Source organism: Brassica rapa, chromosome A03 (assembly GCF_000309985.2).
Source record: "Brassica rapa cultivar Chiifu-401-42 chromosome A03, CAAS_Brap_v3.01, whole genome shotgun sequence".
Taxonomy (NCBI): domain Eukaryota; kingdom Viridiplantae; phylum Streptophyta; class Magnoliopsida; order Brassicales; family Brassicaceae; genus Brassica; species Brassica rapa.
The window spans coordinates 34,287,147-34,309,823 of NC_024797.2; the positions used below are offsets into that span (position 1 = coordinate 34,287,147).

The window sequence follows — 22,677 nt, forward strand, 5'->3', positions numbered from 1 at the left end:
AGGAATGTGCAGAGGAATAACTGCTATGAAGATAGCATTCATGCAGGCCAGAGACTCACATGTAATGATGCTTGAAGGTAAACATGCTGAATTGCAGGACACAGTTCGTGGTTTGCAGGACGTAGTTCATGGATTAACTGCATCAAAAAGTGTAAGTTAACATCAATTTTGGCTTTATAAGTTAGGAAGTTAAAGTTAGAATCATTACTGTTTAACTTTTCCCTTTTCTTTTTCTCTCAGAATCTTGACGGTGTCTCCAGTTCCAAGGTCAGTGATCTTAGCAAAGGACCTAGGTGTCAGATATTAGACTGGTGTTCAGTTGATGATGTTGTCATCGGAGAAGGAGAATTCTGCTCATCTGAACCAACATACAAAATTGGACGAATTCCACTTGGTATGCATGTTGGTGCTATTTTAGTTAAGCATGTTACAAATGAAGAAGCACCTATCTGGAGACCTACGACATCTGTTACCACACTTGGCCAAGCCATTGGAATGAAAATTGCATGGCATCTTGATAAGCTCATTCTGGATGAAGACTACTACTCAGCAAATAATAAGACTGCTGATTCAACGGTAAGTAAATATGTAAAGATGCTGTGGAATCATGTTGATAACTAATCTAGTGTGTGTTTTGTGTTTTTTTAAACATGCCTTTGTAGGCTACAGATGCAGAAGCCGATAGAATCCTAAACTATGATTGGTCAAAGGAGGATGTACTTGTTGCTAAGGGTCGTCTCGAGTCAACTGACCCAAATAAATTGGTAAACAACATTCCTTTGGGTCCTAGTGCTGCTATTGTCAAAGTAGATAGGGTAGTAAATGAAGAAGGTTTTCTATGGAGACCAAATGCGAAGAAGATGAAGATTGGTGATGCACTCTATGAGAACATCCCATGGCATATCCATAAGATTCTTACGGCTATTGTATAAGCAAACAGAGATGAGCTGATGTCGAAAAGTAGATCACATGCGGTAAGACACTAAACATTCTCAGTCTTGATTGTTGTTGCTAATTTTCTTCTGTGGCTGAATGATTTGTTGTATGGAATTTCTGTTTAGAGTGCAAGTAACATCTCTAACACCAGCAAGATCGAGAAAAATAAGTGCATCCTCTTAGATTGCAAAGGCTCAGGGGAGAAGGTTGCAGAAGGTCGTGTTTTCTCGACTAATTCAGATGATGTAGTTCATTTTGTTCGCTTAGGCCCCAATGCAACCAAGATATGGGTTGATGTTCCTCTGATTGAAGATGCACCGCTTTGGAGAACTAATTCAGAACTTCAAATCATTGCTGATGCTCAAGGAAGTATAGTTGCTTGGCCAAATGACAAACTCTTTTACATATGAATGCTCAAGGAATGTACTTTAAGAAATCTACTATGTTTTTCTTTTAAAAACGTGAATGCTCTTAGTACTTTTAAAAAAGCAATTATAAGTTTGTGCTAATTTGTATTATGTACTACTTGGAATATTTGGCGTTTTTCTTGCTTGTTAAATTATTACTTAGGTACACTTGTTCATTTCTTAGTTTCAATATAATAACAAAAAATATAAATTATTAAATTTATAAATTATAAATAAACAAAATAAATGGACTTTTTCCAAAAAACAGTTGCTCAATAATGATAAAATATAATGTTTCAAACATTCAAATCGAAAACCCTAAATGGTTTAGTGTATACAATTTAGGGTATAGGGTTCAATATTGACACAAATTTGATAATCAAACTAATTTAAGATATAAAAATATATTTTTAAAATAATTATCAAATATGTTTCATCATCAAAACCTAAACTCTCAACCCATAATATTTTAGGGTATAGAGTTACAGGGTATAGAGTTTAGGGTATAGTGTTCAATCTTGACACATAATTCATAATAAAATCAATAAACTAAAATAAGATTAATTTTAATTAAATTTTGTAACAATAATAACCTGAAATCGAATCTTACAATATTTTTCAGTTATTCAAAACCTAAACTCTAAATTTTATCCACTAAGATGGTTAGGGTATACATTTTAGTGTCTAGTGTTTCAATCTTGACAAATATTTCAATAAAATTATAAATAAAAAACATAAAAAAATGATTTTTAAAAGAGATTGTAATGTTCTTATGATTATTATCTAATTAGTATTAATAATAACACATTTTTAATTTTATACAAATAATTTTAATGCATTTTAAATTAAAAAAAATGTTTAAATGACATAAGAACAAAATTTACCATAACAGCCAATCATATTATATTACCAGGATAGCTATCCTAAACAACACGATCTGATTAACCTTCTCACATCTCAACGTTAAACCAGCATCAACTCTTAACCTACTAATGAAAAAAATCTCTCTAATAAGAAATCTATCTCGTAACCCTAAAACCTTCTCACATCTCGTTTCTCCCTCAAAAGAAAGTAATCTCATATCTCTGCAACCTTCTCATATGTCTTAGCCTCCGATCTCTGTAACCGTTACTCTCTTTGGCGAAATCTGTAACCCTCTCCGACGATGAACCCTTACTTTCGCCGTCTTCTGTGAAGGTATTTGGGTCAGGGTTAAGCGTTTTCGGCGCCGCAAGAAGCAAATACAGAAACGAGGTACAATTAATCGTCTATTTGTTTTATCTAATCTTAAGTTTCACATTTTGATACTTAATCGGCGCCTCAAGACTGCTTCTGGTCCATTTTTTTTGTAGTTTTCTTCTCGGTTAAAGTACGAACGAGCAAAGGTGGCAGGGACTCCTAAAGGTTAGGTCTTTCTTACATATTATCCTTAGATGAGACAATTTCTACAAAGGAACTGATGTAGGTTTCTCTGTCTGCAGGTTTCTAATTGAGGATTTCATATTACGGTAAACTTATTTCTAATTGACAGTTTCTATATTCAAATGCTAATAATAGGTTTTGAGGATTTTCATTAGCGTTAAAGGATTTTCTAATTGTTGCTTTGTGTTCAATGCTTAATTGTCGAGTTTGGTTTATATTTGGTTCTGCTTCTTTCGACTGTCGAGAGAGCTCTTGCTAACTATTGGGAATGTTTTTTTATGTTCAACATTTAATTGTTGTTTTTCTATTCTATGTTTCATAAATGCAAGCTAGGGGAGAACCAAGGAGACTCCTCATTTGCGGACTCCCTGCAAAAGGATTCATACCACATCTCCACCAACAGCCACGACAAAAAAGCAGATGATGATGTGGTCGAGCTTACAGAACGACAGTACCGGAGAGCTCTTGGATACTTGATCCGCATTGAGGAAGATGAAGAAGACATCGATCCAATGTACCACAGAGCTATGACTAACCTGCGAAACAGTTCAGGCAACCCGTCCTAACTGAGACGCCCAAAACAAGAGGAAGGAGAGTCTTCCAGAGGCAAGGCTCGGCGAGCATAAGGAGCAAAAGCTGAATGTATTTTTTCTTTTTTCATGAAGCTGAATGAATTTTCCAGTTTATGTTTTGGTAGTATGAAGCTAAAACTTGATTATGATTAAAACCATATGTTATTTCGTATTCGGATTAATAAAATTAATTAAATTTTTTTCTAAATGAAATATATTAAATTCTAATTTTCTATTTAAATGATATATATCAAAATTAAATTAAATTTTCCGGCTAAAAAAAATAATTTGCAAAATTGATTTTTGTATTGTATATTAGACTATTGCAGAAATAAAACGCAATTGTAGAGTACCCGACAAAGCAAAATAAAACGCTGTATTACAAATATATAACAATAGCGCTCAGTAAGATGCTATATATATAATGTTGTGCTCAACCAAATAAGAACATAAATAAAACGCTATTATATTACAAATATATACCAATAACGTTTTGTAAAACGCTATCTAAAATGTTGTATAGTCTGATACAAGTACCAACTATGACATTAATAAACAAAGTAATAACATAAATAAAACGCTATTGTAAATTAAACTATTGAAAATAATAAAACGCTATCGTAAAAGTAACTATCGTAGCATAACAGGAAACCGCTACGATAGCTCTCGGACCTATTGTCGAGATGGAAGACAAAACGCTTCTAACAACGCTGCGATATTAATAGATAGCGTTTATTGGATGCTATCAATGAGCAAATTTCCTGTAGTGAAGGGATCAAGGACACCATTGATGGGAAAATGAGGTTTCAGTATGAAGATGAAGTGAGGAAGAATCCGTACTTACATCCTCATCCTCATAATTCTACTCCTCCTCTTAACCCTTATTATCTACGCCACCGTTTCCAAATCCTCCCACAACCGTCACAACACATGGCAACAACCTCCCCCTCCTCCAATAGCTCAGATCCGCCAAGCATGTAACACCACACGTTTCCCAGACCACTGCTTCTCCTCCCTCTCCAAACCGGGTCTGGTCCCGCAAGATCCTAAACCGGTTCAGATCATCCACTCGGATATCTCACTCTCCTTCGAGACTCTCAATTCCGGTCAGTCTCAAATCAAATCAATCCTAGACTCCTCCGCAGGGAATAAAAACCGCACGAACATCGCCACCATTTGGCTCCAGATACTATCTTACTCAGAGCACCGCACAGAGTCGTCGGACGTCACAGTAACGAGCGGAGCAATCAAAGACGCACGTGCGTGGATGAGCGCAGCTCTCGCTTACCAGTACGACTGCTGGTCAGGTCTCAAAGCCCACCTATTCTGAAACTTGTGAAGTTACTTCCATTTGTGTTTCACTCTAGCAGTTTAGTCTGACTGTCTGTATTCATCTTACCAAACATTACATAGAATGTCTTAAGCTTATCCCCCACTCCAAATTTTCCTTTGCGAAAATATGGTTGCCGGTGCTCGGCAGATATGAGGAAACGCTATTGGGAAAGCTCCAAAAGATAAGGTAAGCATGAAATGTGTTTGAACGTTATATGTTTCATTGCTCTCATTTAACATACTTTTTTTTGGTTATATTTTTCCTTCTGTAAACAGATATTGAAGAACTACATTGAGATTGAGCTCCAGCTGGCAAACATAGATAGATGTAGAAAGCTTTAGGAGCTTTTGAGTGGTCTCCAGAGAATTGCTATGCTTGGAGCAAATACGCTGAGCTAGAGAGGTCTCTTGCTGAGACTAGACTAGCTAGAACTATCTTTGAGCTTGCAATATCTCAGCCAGCACTTGACATGCCCTAACTGCTATGGAAGGTAAAATATTCAGTCCAATAGATTCAAAAAAGTAAAATATTCCTCAGACTTTTGAATCGCTTGGATCATTGAATTTTTTTTTTTTTTGTGTGGCAGGCGTACATAGGAGAAACGCAGAAGCGAGATTTTTCTACTATAACCATCAAATCTCGCTTCTTCGCTTCCATACTACATTTTTAAAACTGTAATAACTAAATAAGAATTTAATGGATAAAATAATATAAAAATTATATAGATAAAAACAGTTATAGAATATATATATCACAGAATTCTTTGTAAAGAACAATAATACGATATTTTTAAACTTGTATATGAAACTCTCTATATGAAGCTTTACAGCAAATGTTTCTTGATTGCGTAGCTTTTGACCATTTTTGACCCGCTCATCAAGGTTTATTCTTTACTAATCCTCAAATTCAAATTTGGTATATTTAGTTTTCCACTTCTTTAGATGGCTTTCACAATCAAATATTCAGTATTTGTTCTTTCTGAATAATTTGTCTCGAGTCAGAAAATGAATCAGATATATTCTCTTCTGGTTTATGTTCGTATTGATAACAAATCGAATTCTAGCATAAAATTACAATATTGGAATGTCATGTCTTCCTTATTATATTTATTCACTGTATGCACATGTTTTTATGGCAGAAACAATAGAAATTCAAGGTCTCAAGTCTGCTGTCATAATGATGACACTAGGCGGAAGAAGTCATAAAACCAACTACAGCTCTGACAACGGTGAAGAACTTGAAATGTTGAAATTCCATATGTCCACTTCAGCAAAGTACCTTCTCATTTCGGCCATCTTGCTCAAGAAATCCAGCCGCGCTAATGCCTGAATGTATGATTCCACAGAGGAAATGGATAATCATAAAAGAAATCGGAAGTAAGTTTTAGAAACAATATATGTGTTTCTCTTCTTTTGTTTTTCTTCTTTTTTTTGCTTTTTTTTTGTGTGAAATAGCTTTAGTATCTGTGTTTCGCTTTTGGTGTATATGTCTTATTTGATGACAAGTGTACGTAATCGTAATTACGCTGTTGAGATATACATTTCGTCTGAATTCATTCATTCTTATCTATTTTTATGAGTTCATTTACAACTATTATTTTACTATACCTATTTGATAGTTTTACAAATATGTAAAAATGTGTTTGTATGTTCAGTAGGCACGGTAGTAACACATGCTACTGCTAGGTTCATCACTTGATTCCCTAGCGATCGTTACTTTTTAGATCATATTTTTAATAGTTTCATAAAAGAAAAATACTACTGTCATTTACCTTTTTGAGTCAAAAAAATAATTCCACTTATGCTACAAAGTTTCACTGTCTGAGTATCTGACATAGATTATCATCAATTGGTTAACATAAAAACATTTCTAGTGTATTTTACTATATTTTAAAACGTACTATAATAAATTTTAAGTTTACTCTAATTATTTTCTGTAAAATAACATTTCATCATAAAGTACGAAAACATATCATGTTTATAGAATAAAAATTATAGTTAGTTTAGATAATAAATACAATTGGGTTAAAGCATATATATGTCTCTAAATATTATTATATATATAAATATAGAAATTTCTTGAAGATGTCGAAAGCAACTTTTATTTTTCTCAAAACACATCTTACCGTTGATAACCCATACCTGCTCATATTTTATTATGAGAATCAAATTTTATATAAAACAAAATAAATCAAATAAATAACAGAAAATTGTGATGCTAATTGGTAGTAACTGGTAAGTGTTAATGTGTCAAAACGTAGATTCTATGTCATGTTGTTGAAATCTTATAAGAGATTATATTCCCATATATTTGGCTGTAAATAATTTTCTTTGCCTATATAAATAAAATTAAAAAAAAAAACTAAAATGATTAAAATGAAACTTTCTTTACAACTATCTTTGACTAATAAAAAATATATGGATATGTGCATGATAAATACATAGTTTTAGTACCTCGGTAATGAAAATCTAAATATTAATTTTGTAAGTTTTTTAAGAAAGTATGTTAGTTGTTTAGAAAAAATAATTATCTATGTTTATAGAACAAGAAATATTGATTTCTTCAAAGAAACTAATTTCTACCAATTGGTCCTCCAAATATTGAAAATAAAAACATCTTGGTAACTGATCTCGAATGTAACATAGAAACTATTATCAATATCTTCCCCCCAGAATCTGAAATCATTTGCTTAAGAGTAAGACCAAGTAAGAAACGGTTCAGAGATGCTCATATTTGTTCCTGACAAACAATAACAGCTTATTTTACCAAAACTGAGTATCACCCAACAGTAAACTTAAGAAATGAGACCGATGAACACTAGGAACAACATTCCAATCCGGAAAACCATTTCCAACCCAACTGGATGGCTAATGTCTGGATTGCCAATTTCTCACCAAAGTTGAGATTTCCTTTTTGAAAAATTATGCAAAGGCCTTACGGCTGACGAGAACCTCAAAAAGAGTCATATACATTAGTTGTTAGATACAAATTATTCAAAACATAACAACTCACGTGATGATGCCATAGAAGCAAAAATTTAAAACAAAAATTACTTACAAACAAACTAACCAACAACTTAAATTAATAAAATAGTATATATCAATACTAACCAAATGTTCATTATGCGACGTTTCTATATTGAAAAAAATTTGTTATGGAACTAATATGATCTTTATTATGCCACCGAGAAAGTGCCATCTCAATAATCTGCAAATCAATGCAGTGGTTGTTATTAGTATAAACAAGTGGAAAAGTTCTTGGAGTTGGTTTTACGGCGAGTAACAAGTGCCTACACTTATCAACCACAACTCAGTTCTTACACTTTCATGTTTCAATGTTTTCTCACTTTGATTAGCTTTGCTTTACTACCTTCTTTGCACTCAATATAACATTCTACTTTTAATAAGAAATGCAACTTCAAATAATCACCACTTCCATTCCAATAGCACGTCGAAAGACTATTATTTCAACATGAAAGTAAATTATCCTTATAACATACACAAAAATTACCACACTCCAATCCTTCCGAACCTAAAATATTACAAACCACAATTAACGCACCGAATATGATATAAATTTTTTGTAAAAGGAAACAATATGAAAACCATTTGAAGTCCTCACAACATATCAATGACATGTCTCTTTAATATAGAAACAACTATTGTTTTCTTTTGGACAAAAAACTATTGTAAACAAGCAAAACATATTTTCTCACGTATAATTTCTCCTCGCCTAAAATTTTCTAAAAGACAAAAATCATTAACATATACATCTTTTGCAAATGCAAACCTTAAACGCCAACCACAAAATCATACATAAAATAATAATCTAAATCACAAGTAAAGTATATCCCGCCCGTAGGACGGACCGACCCTAGTGTTCTTATATTTTATTGTTGCCTTGTCCAAATATATTACCAAATTAATATTTCAATATTACTTGAAATAGGAAACTATAGTACATCACCTTTTGTTTAATTGTTGTTGCTTTCTAATTCAAACTAGTATTAATATGTATTTTTATTAAAAATTGATTAAAAATAAATAAAAATAAATGCATCAAGTACCGATAAAAAATGTTCACATATCTTACAATTTTATGATACCAAATTTTAAATTTGGATTTGTTAGATCCAAAATAACAATTATTCATATCCAGATCTGCCTACATAAAAAAAAAAGAAGATCTGCCTACATAAGAATATCATATATATAAATGAACATAAATAATTAAATAATATTCTGGAGTTATAATTTTATCTTGAAAAGAGAATATAATGATGATGAATTGTTCGACTGAGGCTGTAAAAATTTCGATGTATAAGTTTAGTTGTAGGTAAATTGGTTGTTAAAGTTTTTACTGTATGTTTGTTTTTGCAAAGACATTTGTTTTAGGTGAATTTGTTAATTGTAGTTGTAATGTATATGCTGTAGATATTTTAAAATAAAATATTTTAATAAAATATGTAAAATATGTCATGTATATATAAAAGAATTATTTTTTCAATTAAGATAAATTATATTAATATTTTTTTATAAATTATCAAAATTTACTGTTATTTAAAATGCAATATTTAAATAGTATTTATGTTATTTAAAATATTTCAGTAATTTAAAAAAAAACTAAAATTAAAATTAAATATTAATAGATATTTTTATTATGATTATCTAATTTATATAATATTATAGATAATTTGTTCTTTAGTTTACAGATTTTACAGCATATGTAAAAGAAAAATGTAAGTTTTTACCCTAAAATACATAAAAAAAATTGTTTTCTTTTTCTTACTGTAGCTTTAAAAGTAAAGGTAAAACATGGTTAGTAAAATTTAATAGAAACTTAATACTGACTTTAACTTTTAAAAATAAAGCTATATCGTAGTTCATAAAGTTTAGTCATTTAAAAATAAATAAAACTAAAAAAGGAAGATAAAAACCCAACTAATCACATATACTAAAAAAGGAAGAAAAAGGAAGATAAAACTAATATTCACCCTTAATACTTATTTTTAGTAAGTTAATGTACACCGACCAAGCAAACTAAAAGCACTTACGTAATTGTAATTCAGTATTTTCTCATTTTTGGAAAATATTGACTTTTCTTTTGCCGTCCAAAAAAAGAAGACTTTTCATTTGATCATTGGGAAAATCGCATAAAAATATTGAGAGTGGCACATAGTCACACTTTAAACTTTGAAGTTTTTTCACTAGCACTTTAAACCTTTAAAGTAATATTTGTATCACAAAAAACCTTCAACTTGGTTTACTTGTTCTTCAAGTTAAAAACTGACTTGTACAATAGGTAATTATGATGATATGTCAGTTTTTTCGAAAAAATAATAATTATTTAATTAATAAAATTAATAAAAAAATTGTAAAAATCATAAAAATTACTAAAAAAAATGGAAAATCAAATAAAAATTCAGAAAATTAAATAAAAATTCAGAATATAAAAAATTAGAAAAATAATTTTTTGATAAAAAATTCATAAAACTAAATAAAAATTCAAAAACAAATAAGATTAAATTAAACTACATAAATTAAATAAAAATATAATAAATAAATAAGATTAAATAAAAATACAGAAATTGAATAAAATTCAGAAAATTAAAGAAAAATCACAAAAAAAATTCATAATAGTTTTTGTAATCATAAGATTTTTAATAAAAATCAAACATGTCATCGTTGAAAATAACAGTTTCAAGCATATCACTAATAACGATGGTGGTTTCTCACATAATCATTTACAGTGAAGTTTTGACATAGCTATCGTTTTGAATGATGGTTGCCGAAAACATCATAATTTTAACAATGATATCGGAAATTATCGTTAGAGATATGACAAAACGTCATTGTTAATGGTTATATGAGAAACCACCATCGTCATCAGTGATATGTTTGAAATTTTTATTGTCAGCAATGATAGGTTTGTTTTTATAAAAAAAAACTTGTAATAAGAAAAAACTATTTTTGAATTCTTTTTTTAGTTTTTAGTTTTTTCTTTCATTTAACTTTCTGTATTTCAATTTAATCTTATTTATTTATTTAATATTATGTATTTTAATTTAATATAACTTATTTTGATTTTTTTTTAATTTTATTCAATTTTCTGTAGTTTTAATTAATTTTCTGAATTTGTATTTACTTATCTGATTTCTTATTTAATTTTCTAATTTTTTAAAAAAAATATTTATTTTATTTATTAATAATTTTTTTTTTAAACCGACACATCATCATAATTACCTGTTGTACATGTCAGTTTTTGGCTTGATGAACACGTAAATCAAATTGAAGGTTTTTTGTGATATAAATGCCACTTTAAAGATTTAAAGTGCTAGTGAAAATTCTTCAAAGTTTAAAGTGTCACTAGATGTCACTTTCAAAAATTTTTATGCAAGACTTGGTAAAACGAAATTAGAAAAACTACTATCATGTTTGAATTTTTTACATATACAGACCCATTTTAAGTTTCTATTTACATACATTTTACACGTGCACACATATTGCATACGGTTTGTCTCTTATACCCTTATACTAAATTAACTATACACTTTCCTATTTTCAAACTAGACGAAGATACGTAAACTATTAGAGCAACATTATTGATTGTCCTTAGTTTTGAGTCCCTAGCTTATTTAAATAATTTTTGGTTGGTAAGAGACAAAGTTAAGGACAATCACAAAAGAGTTGATTATTGGTAGGACTTTTAATAAGATACAAACAGACTCATGTGTCTCTTTATGAATTTAGTGGCATTTGCTAGCTGATACATTGCCTTTGGTTTCAATATATGACAAGAAATAACCAATAAAGAAAACTACAAATTACAAAACGCATGAACAAATAAATATATATATATCAGTTGATATACACAGTTGTTGTGAGCAAGAAGCCCATCAAGAAAGATATATCACTTGTTTGGTTCTTGGCCAAAGATCCCATACAAGAGCTAAGAGCTTAAGTGTTCTGAACCTTCCTCTGCAACATCAGACTATATCAAGGTTAGATTACATCTGTTTCAGTGTGTGTAATATAAGTCTTAGAAAGCACAACAATCCTCATTCTAATCACCAGAATGCTTAAAGAAGTAACACACAACAAGAGCGAAGGAGACTTATTTCTAACAAGCATGGAAGTTATGATAAATTTAACACTTACAGAAGGTTCGAAATCAGGATTTGACATATTCACTGTGAGGTTTCTCATCAATATCAGTACCTGCCAAGAACAATCAACTGGCAGCTACGTATATGCACCAGGAAACTTAAACAAGAAAATACTGAACCAACGTTGTTTATTTGGCCAACATCTCCACAGAATCAGGGTACTACCAAGCAAACTTTGTTTATGAAACAAAATCTACAGACTGCAGCCGTTACTATTAGATTCAGCTATGTGACAGGCTTACTATAAAGATAAAAATCACCTAAATTATGGATGTATCACAGTCCCACAAATCATATAACCAAAAGGCAAACAAGCATGTTGTAACTCACAGTTTCAAAATTTATAGGATCCATTTCCTTGAGCTTTTCCGTGCGGCCTTTGCTGTCAGGATCGAAGATACTCCCGATGAAGTTATTAACTTCAGCAAAACAGGTAGATTATTCACCTTTGAATCGCAGAAAAAGCTGTGGATGAAACAACAGATCCTCTGGACTGCGATCAAAATCAACGAGAAGAGAACTGTTGAGAGAGAAGCGCCGTCGAGAGAGATGTGGCGTCAAGAGAGAACCGCCGTCGAGAGAGCCGCTCGAATCGTCGCCGCTTGAATCGCCTTCGAGAGAGAACCAATTTGTTTTCGAAGTGAATCTCAGACCTACACGTGGCTCGTAAGGACCACACCGAAAACTTCTTAATTAAGAGGCGTCCTTGTTTTTATTGGTTATTTTTCATTTAATTATGAGTGTTTAATTGCTAAGATATCCCTCTAAGGACACCGATAATCTTGCCCTTAGATTCTTTGTTCTCTCTCATATATCAAATCGGAACCACTTTCCCAAATACCAAATTCATGAACCCTAATTTTGTTGATTTACTTTTTTTTCTTCCGGTCCTGTTGAAGACAACAAGAACGAACTAGATCCTTTCTTAATCTTCCTCGCTTTTTCTCGATCCATGACGAAATTGAAGAAGCCCAGGGAAGCTCTCGTAGAAGCTTCAGAAGATGGGTTACTTGTCAAATCTCAAGACCCCGAGTTCCTCCTCCGTGAATGCACCGGTTTTTCATGTCGCCGTCCCGCCTCGTCTCCGTCAGCCACGAACACGGTGAAGAGCTTGGATCAAGTGTATTTCATCCAAGTGATTGATTGGCGACCACAGATTGAAGCTTGGGTCAAGAGCTTCGAATCGAGCGCTTAGATCCTCGGGAGACGTGTGATCTTGATCCGTCATTCGCCGCATCCGAACCTTTGTAGAGGTGATTGACTTGACGCCGCCGACTTATGTTAGGACTTTCCAGGCGTTGCATTTGACGGGTGTGATGCTTTGTTAATGCTAAGTCAGAGCTTTAGGGTGATTCATGTTGAGTTTAACTAAAGGATGCCTAATACTTGAGAGGATCGTAGTAAAGTCAAGGTCTAATGCTGTTCATGCAAGAACCATTAGAGTAACTAGAAGAGATTCTTTTATACTGCCATTATGTTGAAACTCTACTTTTTCACGGTATTGTGGATGATTTTGGTGTTCCTGGAAGAACAAACCCAAGATCAGCTGAGTTCCAACCAGCTTGGGTGTTTGCAAATGGAATGTTCGGTTTGTTTTTTTGTTTGAATAGCCGTAAAGCAAGGTCTTGGAGATTTGGTACTGGTAAGAAACCTTATTGTAATTAAAACAGTGAATCTGGCTAAGTATCATGTCCACAAAGATGATGAAACCGAACCTCTAGGTAGAACAAATTGTGCCATCAGTTTGATAATTTTAGAAAGTAATTTGCTGCTGGGAATCGTAGTGTAGTGTAGTCAAGGTGTATGATTCTTGCACTAGATAATTATTTTGATAGCTAAGAAAATCCATACAAGTGTGCAAAAGGAAGACAACTTGAATCGTCGGTAAGAAACAAAACAAAAGAAAAATATAAGTTTAGCTAAAAAAGTGAGACGAGTGTTAGACGAGTGTTCAAACAAGTTTTAGACGAGTGTTCATATTTTATAGATCCACATCTTTTTCTGTCAACATTTTCTTTGTCCACAGTTCATTTATTTTTATATACATATTTTTTGTGGATGTCTTATCCATTTAATACTATCCACAATATTTTAATTACAAAAATATTTTCTATGTTAAGTTTCTAAAGTATATACAAATAGATGTCGAAATATAGAGAATAAAAAGTTAATATTTGAGATAAAAACAAGTAAAGAAATAGGGTTAAACTAATAACAAAACCACCAAAGCTCTCATGAAGGGTATTTTTGTCCGAGCAGATATCAAGTACCAAAGGAAAGTGCCTCAAATGTTGAATGTGTTTTTGAGTGTATGACAAACTCAGAATATGGTCCATGGTATAAACAACTCATCATGTTTCATGTTTGGTTCCACGATATTCTCCTTCACGTAAAATTATGAGGAAAGTACTCGTTGATAACGTGTTTTATATAACTATACTTATGAATCTAATATTTTATATGTTTTTTTTAACAACAAACTACTTCATTAAAAATTAGGGCCTAAACCGGCAAGAACGAGTGTGAGTTACAATCAGCATCTTTAGTGATGTGCCGCAGTCCACAGATCATTTCATGGAACCAGCTCAGCATGGAGTTCAGGACGTTCTGAACATTTCAACCGAGGTTCATGTTTTTCACTCTGCCAGACTTGAGAAAGATCATGCCATTGCCAGACTTGAGAAAGATCATCCCAGACTTGAGAAAGATCATGCCAGACTTAGAAAGATCATGCCAGACTTGAGAAAGATCATCCCAGACTTGAGAAAGATCATGCCAGACTTGACTTGGATCATGAGGTTTCACAAAATGATCGAGACTTCTCTCTTTTGGCTCGATTGGCTCATACTGCACGTACCGGCGACCGTACTGATGGACTGATCGACCCTTTTGATCAGTTCATGCACTTTGATCAGCCAAATCTCACTAAGGCAAGGATCCTTCACCTTTCTGAAGACATGGGACGCACTTGGTCCAGTCTGGTTCATGATCCGGACATGGTGGTTCATACGGACAGTCCCACATCCGTCGTTCTCCTTACCGCGGTTCATGCTTCAGGATACAAAGAATCTGGACAGAAGCCGAACAGTCATATCTCTTTATTTTCGTATTAAAGACTAGATCTAGATCTAGATCTACTTTTTCATTTAATTCCTAGATCTACAAAACACTATAAATATATAGTCCATTTCATCAATAAAATCAGTTCAGTTTTGGTTGTTTATTTTGTTTCTTCTCTGAGTGAGAGAGAGAGAGTTCTTTAGCTAGTTCATTGGTGTGAACCGGCTTGTTGATTTGGTGGTCAGCCAATTCATCTTTGTGTGTTGTTTGGTGGTTAGCCAACACATTCATTCTTTCTTTGGTGGTTAGCCTTAGATCGTGGGTATATCAAGAGTCATTCCACATCTCTTGACGATCCTTTCAATCCATCTCAGTTCCAGAAGTGTCGTTTGCCTTCTCGGATCATATCCAACACCCAGCTAAAGTGATCCTCCTATCTTAGGGTTCTTCAGTTGGTATCAGAGCCACTTTGGCTGGTTTGTTTTCTTTCATCTTTCATCTTCTCATCTCTCCACGTTTTTCTTTTCTTATTTCTTGGATCTGGGCTGTTCCTTTACTCCCTTGTGATCGCCTATTATTAAAAAAAAAATCGATAAAATAAAAAAAGTTTTGGCTTGAATCACTTCTGAAGAGAAATCCAGGGAGAGTGGTGGAAGAGAAACCCTGCTGGCTGAAGAGAAACCCAGCCTTAGGACAGTTAAAGCGGATCCATATCAAAAGTCTCTTCATCTTTCTTTCTCTTTTCTTTTCCCACAAAAGTTTGTTTTGGGTTTTGATTGCTGAATTTTGACTGCCTATCATCCTTTGAACCAGTGGAAAGAATCTGAGTGATCACCTAAAAATCGTGAGCTAAACACTTTGAGAGTGTGAGGATTTTTATTTGCTAACTCTTTTGTTAAGTGTTTTCAGGATGTATGGACTTCACAAGAAATCAAATCAGGCTTCAAAACTACAACAAGATGATTATTATCCTTTTAAAACCGTGCTTGAAAAAAAGCAATTGATTTTTGGAGATAAGAAACATTTTTCTTCTAATGGGTTTGATTCTGTGCAGAAACAAAGAAACCAAAGAAAGAGGCAAAACATGTTCGATGATGATGAGAAGAGGGTCAGAAGTGGTGATCATCCCTTCACCAAAGCCAAGAGAAGCAACCGTGATGTGCCTGATCAGAACGAGCTTCAGACTTATGCCAGCTTGGAAAAGATGTTGCATAAGGTGATTCATGTTGTCCGACAACTCAAAAAGAAGGGAAATACAAACACTTTTTCTGCACCAAAACAACAGAGTAATTCTTCTTCTCTTTCAAATTCTGATTTGAAAACTAATGTGTTGTCTTCTGATAAAATCATGGCTGTGAAAACCACAAGAAAGGCTCTTTCTACCAGGTGCTTCAAATGCCATAGGGTAGGTCATTATGCCAACAAGTGCCAAAAACAGAAATCGTTGGTGACTTTGGAGAAAGTTGAAACCGAGCCAGAAAAGGAAGACCTTTTACCAATTTTCGATGACTATGCACATGAACCGAAGAAAGGGTCAGGTGGAGAGCAAAATTGTGGTCATAAAGAAGGATCTTCTTCCATTCACAAACTGGACCGAACTCAAGGTGAGCAACGTTCTGATTATGGTTCTTTTGCTTATAATCCTTTTCCTTTCAGATTTGAGGACAAATATTTTTGAAGAGGAAGGGAATGATGTGCCGCAGTCCACGGATCATTTCATGGAACCAGCTCAGCATGGAGTTCAGGACGTTCTGAACATTTCAACCGAGGTTCATGTTTTTCACTCTGCCAGACTTGAGAAAGATCATGCCAGACTTGAGAAAGATCATCCCAGACTTGAGAAAGATCATGCCAGACTTGACTTGGATCATGAGGTTTCACAAAATGATCGAGACTTCTCTCTTTTGGCTCGATTGGCTCATACTGCACGTACCAGTGACCGTACTGATGGACTGATCGACCCTTTTGATCAGTTCATGCACTTTTATCAGCCAAATCTCACTAAGGCAAGGATCCTTCACCTTTCTGAAGACATAGGACGCACTTGATTCAACCGTCACCATCGCAACTTTCGTACGTTAAAAAAATTACGTCTTCAAATAAGTTTTCTGTATGTAAGAATGCAACTTATGCAACTTATGGTTAGTTTTCAGTTTGCCATGTCACTAAATAGAGAGAGGAGAGAACGACACATGTCCCTTACATCACAACTCCGTGTTTCATTTAAAAAAAAGAAGGGAATTTGTGGGCTTCCGTTAATAATAGGAATTAAGCCCAAGACCTGAGAAGCCCTCTTCCTTACTTTCACGCTGCAACTAGGGTTTGTGTTCTTCCGTCAATGGCGTCTCGAGAGATTGGAATCTAGATGACTGAAATTGAGTTATCAATGGAATTTCATTGCGTCCTTTCGTACCCGAATCTTCATGAGGAATCCCCCATGGTCGAGTTTCGTTTCGCGTCATTTCGTATGAAGTTATTCTCCTCTGAAATTGCTATTAACAACCATCTTTACTTCTTCGACCACAAAAAATGTGATTCATTGCTGCCTATCTCTCTGGAGGTGGTGGATAACACCTATAAAAGGTCAACTTTCGTCCACTTAACATCATCTTCACAACTCTTAACAACTATAAACTTATTATCATGTTGTTGGGTGTTGACTTTTGAATGATTTTGGGAAGCAGAGAATCGATCTCTCTTTTTACCTGTTAAATCGTTTTAATGATGGTGATTTACAGGTGAAAGGGCCTGAGCCATAATGAGACCATCGTATCTGACTCTATCGGATTGTCCGACTCGGACAGATCTTCCGAGCATCTCACGGTTTCGGTGACTCTTGCTTGGCTCAACAATAGTGGCAATGAAGATGGCGGTTCTTGCTTGGCTCAACGGAGGGGATTGGACCCTGTGGTTTGAGCAGGAATAGATAATACTAGCTTTGATTTATGAAGATTCACTGGAATAGATAATTCAACATTTCGTTCACTTGGAAGAGATAGAGCTCCTTTGGTGAGATGCCTTCCAATGTAAGTGTTAATGACGACATTGATATGGTTTATGTATCCTGTTTTGGTGAAGATTGTATGTGTCTACTGTATTCATCACTTGTCTATGTTTTTCTGCAGATTTGTTTGTTTCCTCAAATACCAGTGCCTCACCCAATTCAGTCTCGCCTCCGCAGACAGTGGTCCCGCCTCTCTTTCATTTATGGAAGCAAGAGATATGAAGAAAGGAGAGCTAATGGAGTTGACAACTTGACATACTCTTGAATGATGAAAAGGTTGGCCTCTCCATCTTCTCTGCATATTTTTACGATTTAAGGTGTCGTTACTGATTATATATATTTACCATCTTATTCATCCTTCTTCCACTTCACAGTCGACGCTCCTCCAGGGCACCACTTCAAACTTTCAGATTCAACCGTCACCATCGCAACTTTCGTAAGTTAAAAAAATTGCTAATTACGTCTTCAAATAAGTTTTCTGTATGTAATAATGCAACTTATGGTTAGGTTCTTGATGGTAAGCCATACAACATAAGTTGCGATGCTTACAGCTTTGTGATGTGCATCAGTGCCTATACCTTATCGTGATCTCAGTTTGGTTTATGTTTCTTCTACTGTTGTCCGTCAAGTAAGTGACACTTAATATACATCAGTAATTTTGCATTTGAAAAAAAATCAATAAAGATGATCATGGTTTGTATATTTGGCTTTTACGGGGATTTAAAGATTTTCGGATGGTGATTTTTGATTTGAAGGTGGATTTTCGGCAATTAGATCTATGGTCCTCTTTGTCGAAAGTTATATGCCCAAGTTTATGAAGAAGATGAATTTACATGTTTTTTTTGTGGTTGACTTTTATCGATTTAATATATAAACTGAAACCAAGTCCTAAACCATTTGTAATTCATTTTAGTTTCTTTTCTGATTAATTGATGTCATATTGGATTGTATTCAGGTTGGTATTGGAATTGGATTTGGATTCGGTTTCAAACCGGATTTACTTGAAATAACATTATAACTCAGATTATCTGTATATTGAAAAAATGATAGTTAATATTGTATTTGTAAATATATGCATATAAATTTAAATAAAATAATATATATTTTTAATTAAATCAGGTTTAGTATGGTTACATTACACTAGCAATAAATTAAAATAAAAATATATATTTTTTGTTAATTAAATTCGGTTTAGTATGGTTACACTATGCTAGCAAATGTCCTAGCAGAAGCTAACTCGACAATAACATAAACATATACCCACTAATGATTAACTCATCGACAATAACATCAACATATACTCACAAAATATAATAATGTTCTGTAGTAAAGAATTTGCGTCGGCCAAAAATATTGAATAAACTTGGATATAAACTAAAAAAACGAGGTTCACAATTTATTTTTGCCATGGTGATTAGTCTCTGCTTATTATTTGTTCTTCACTACTTAGTTGAGTTCTCTTCAGTTTTTTTTTGGAAGCTTTATAACCAACTAGGGATTTTTCCGGGCTACGCCCGGGGTATGCGTATAAGTTTTAGTTAAATTAAAAAATTTACACTTATATTTTAATATAAATTGTTTATATATATTACAATCAATTTTTCAACTATTAAATTGGTAGAAAAATTAAATAGATTTATATTTATTCATTGCTTTGTATCTAAAAAAATTCAATAACTCACCATTTGGTTTTGGTTATTACTGGAAATCATATATAAAATGATAAATAAGATGAGTAAAAGTTAACTAAACCTAGTTATGGGTTAAAATAAATTTTATCTTATTTATTGAGGTGTATAAAACAATTGTAAATTTTACAGCTGATTTAAACTTTGTTTTAACTACATACGATGTATCCATGATAATAATTTGATCCAAACGTAAAGATAATATTATTTTCCACACCAGTTCATGAAAACACACTACAAATAAAAATATAACTGTCCAAACCAGTTTATAATACAATTTTAATCAAACCATCACCAAAAAATTATATTTAAATCATATAAACCAATAATGACTTTCTAAATTAAGAATTCTTATTTCGTCCCAAAGATATTAGTCTTTACTTTTATGTTGGGTTGTAGCTTTGATGACTTATTTTAAAGTTATAATATGGTGTTTAAGAAAGTTATATATGGTGATGATTTAATTTCATATTTTCACAATTTGTAAATTACATATGAAGATTGTTACTAAATGAATATAATGTGAAGAGTGGTGCTCTTGGTCTAAGTCTTTAAATAACTCTCTATGATGTGTTTGAGTATCCATTCTACACTTTTTCATCATAATTGTTACCAATGAACTGAACATATATAGCTTTATGACATATGCGGTTCAATTGAACTGAACAAACACAAAAAGACACAAAATTAAACTGAACCAAACACAAACCAAACCAAACCAAACCGGACACAAACCAAACTAAACCAAACACAAACCAAACTAATTTGGATTAATTTTGGTTAAAGCTTTCTTAGACTCAAATAAACCAAACCAAAGTCGTATTAAATCAAAATGTCCATCCTTAGGTGAAGTTGGTCTCTATAGCGAACATTTAGTTTGATTTAAGATGATCACCATAAATATGATAAAATAAAAGAGGATAATTGTAGTCGATTATTGAGAACCTTCCTAGATTATCTTCAGCTGGATTATTTATATACTACATAAACAAACTAATTTATTATATTAATTATATACTCCTTTTCAATTTAAAATATTGATGTTATAATTTTTTTACATATATTAATAAAAATTAAACACATATTTTGAATTATTATTTTGTTAATTTTATTTGCTTCCCAATAAAATTAAACCACTCATTCATATTTTGATTTATGTTTTAGTTTTCAAGTGAAATGCATTGATTAAAAATCGAACATCAATCTTTTGTATGCATTATGCAAGTAAAAGAGTTTTTAAGAGATCCATTATTTCCTATATTAATATTTCCTTTTTGTAAGAGTTTCTGTTAAAAAGAAAGCTTTTATGTATTTAGGTTGATACATATAATATTTTTCTCCTTTTTAAAAAGAACGAAAAAGTGGAGAATGGTATTGGTAAATAACATAGAATATCTATGCAGTAAATAACCTAAATTTTATATTACTTTAGTTTTATAACTAATTCTAATTCTAATATAAAGATAAGACAATTTCAAAAATTGATAAACTAATTGATGTCTGGTTTGTTGAGTTTTTGTATTACTATTATATATAATTTGATATGTAGATACTTTGATCAACTTAACCTTGGGTAAAAGGTTTTTTTTTTCCATTCTTCCTCTAAATCTTACATTTTCCAACGTTTAACACATAATAAACCTAACTACGAAATGAATCAGTATTACATAGTAAAAAATCCTTACTAAAACCTCGGTTTGCAGTAGAAGAAACAACCCCAAGCCAAGAAAACAAAATGCAAAGTTTGACAAAGCAATAGCTAGAAAGTGAAACAAAAAAAGCTTCATGTTATCACATAAATAAGTAATGCAGGTCTACAACATTTTTTATCTATACCATAAGCAGCCACACAAGTAAGAGTAGATTTCTAGCTCGTTTGTGTGAAACCTGCAATGCCAAAAACCACGGACAAAGTTGGTCATCAACCAGCTTGAATGTTCTTCCCATCTGCAGTGAAGGAAAGAAACATTTCAGGACCTGTGTAACACTCAAACTTTTCAGTAACAACTTCTTGCCTCTCCTCTATACGATCGAAGCATTATAAAATTAGAAAATAAAACAAATGTGCATGAAAGACAAAGGAAACCAAGAAGAAGTTAAACGATAATATGTAGTCTATCGAAATGTGTGTGGAAATATCCAAGCATGTCTGTTTTATACATTTCCATTGAAATTTGGTAACATTCTAGAAAGACAGGAGGAAGGTTTCACAAAATTACTCACTTTTTTCCCCTGAACTTCATGATAGATCAGCAAAACGTTTGATTCTTCTCTCATGATAGTCAGTATGAGGAACCTTTCTCAGTTTTATGACCAATGTATTTGTGTCTTCTGTCATTTCCTTCATAATTCTACACTATAACCAATGTATATATAATTTTACACACGTACATATTAAGGAACTCCGTAGATGAAAATTATCAAAGGTTACAAAAAGATATCTTACTTGCTTGGAATTATCAGTTCATCATATATTAGACATTTCCTCTTCCGTGAAACCACCCGAGAAGACTTCTTACCAGCCGGAATAGTAATCGTCGAGAACAGACGGCTTGTTTCCCCTATATTTCGAAGTATAACAGAACATATTAAAAGTTTCTGGATCTCTTATTAATAAAAAGTGTTTACTTTAAGAGATTTTCAGCCACAAAACTTTTGAGAGAAACCTTTTTGGGTAATTATGTCCAACTTTATTTCCCTTCATGAGTCACATATTGTTTTCTATGATACCCATGAAAAAAATATTAATAGAACTAAAACACTATAAACATAAGCGATTCATTCTCTATCCATTATTCACAGTTTTCATATAGTTGTAAAATGACCTGGAATTTTGAAGATAACTGGGAAACATAAAAAAAACATACCTCACGTTATCCTAAACGTAATTGCGGCAAGGAGTAAAAGTTTTTTAAGGGAAAATCAGTCAGCAGTGGAGGCTGATTAAGATATGTCTCTAATGGAAGCTTGTGGCACCTCAGAACACTCACTCTGCAACAACACCAGACAAACAGAAAACAAAGCAGGAGAAGTTTTCAATGAAAGAGTGGGAGATATAACGTACATTTCCTGAGATTTGAGCGAACTATA

At 32.7% G+C, this 22,677-nt stretch overlaps 4 long non-coding RNA genes across 4 annotated transcripts; 2 read left to right on the plus strand and 2 right to left on the minus strand.

Annotated features, from left to right (window-relative positions):
* Window positions 1-7,113: 7,113 nt before the first annotated feature.
* LOC117132849 lies at window positions 7,114-13,536 on the plus strand. Its single transcript, XR_004456487.1, has 2 exons — window positions 7,114-11,181; window positions 12,735-13,536. It is a non-coding gene; the product is annotated as an uncharacterized LOC117132849 (long non-coding RNA).
* LOC103873538 lies at window positions 11,336-12,737 on the minus strand. The gene is made up of 3 exons (XR_004456486.1): window positions 12,166-12,737; window positions 11,828-11,887; window positions 11,336-11,660 (listed from the first exon to the last, which is right to left on the minus strand). It is a non-coding gene; the product is annotated as an uncharacterized LOC103873538 (long non-coding RNA).
* Window positions 13,537-15,213: 1,677 nt separating the features above from the next.
* LOC117132764 lies at window positions 15,214-20,378 on the plus strand. The gene is made up of 2 exons (XR_004456304.1): window positions 15,214-18,175; window positions 18,274-20,378. It is a non-coding gene; the product is annotated as an uncharacterized LOC117132764 (long non-coding RNA).
* An 851-nt stretch (window positions 20,379-21,229) lies between these two features.
* LOC103829749 lies at window positions 21,230-22,641 on the minus strand. Its single transcript, XR_004456303.1, has 4 exons — window positions 22,455-22,641; window positions 22,034-22,148; window positions 21,811-21,943; window positions 21,230-21,534 (listed from the first exon to the last, which is right to left on the minus strand). It is a non-coding gene; the product is annotated as an uncharacterized LOC103829749 (long non-coding RNA).
* Window positions 22,642-22,677: the final 36 nt, after the last annotated feature.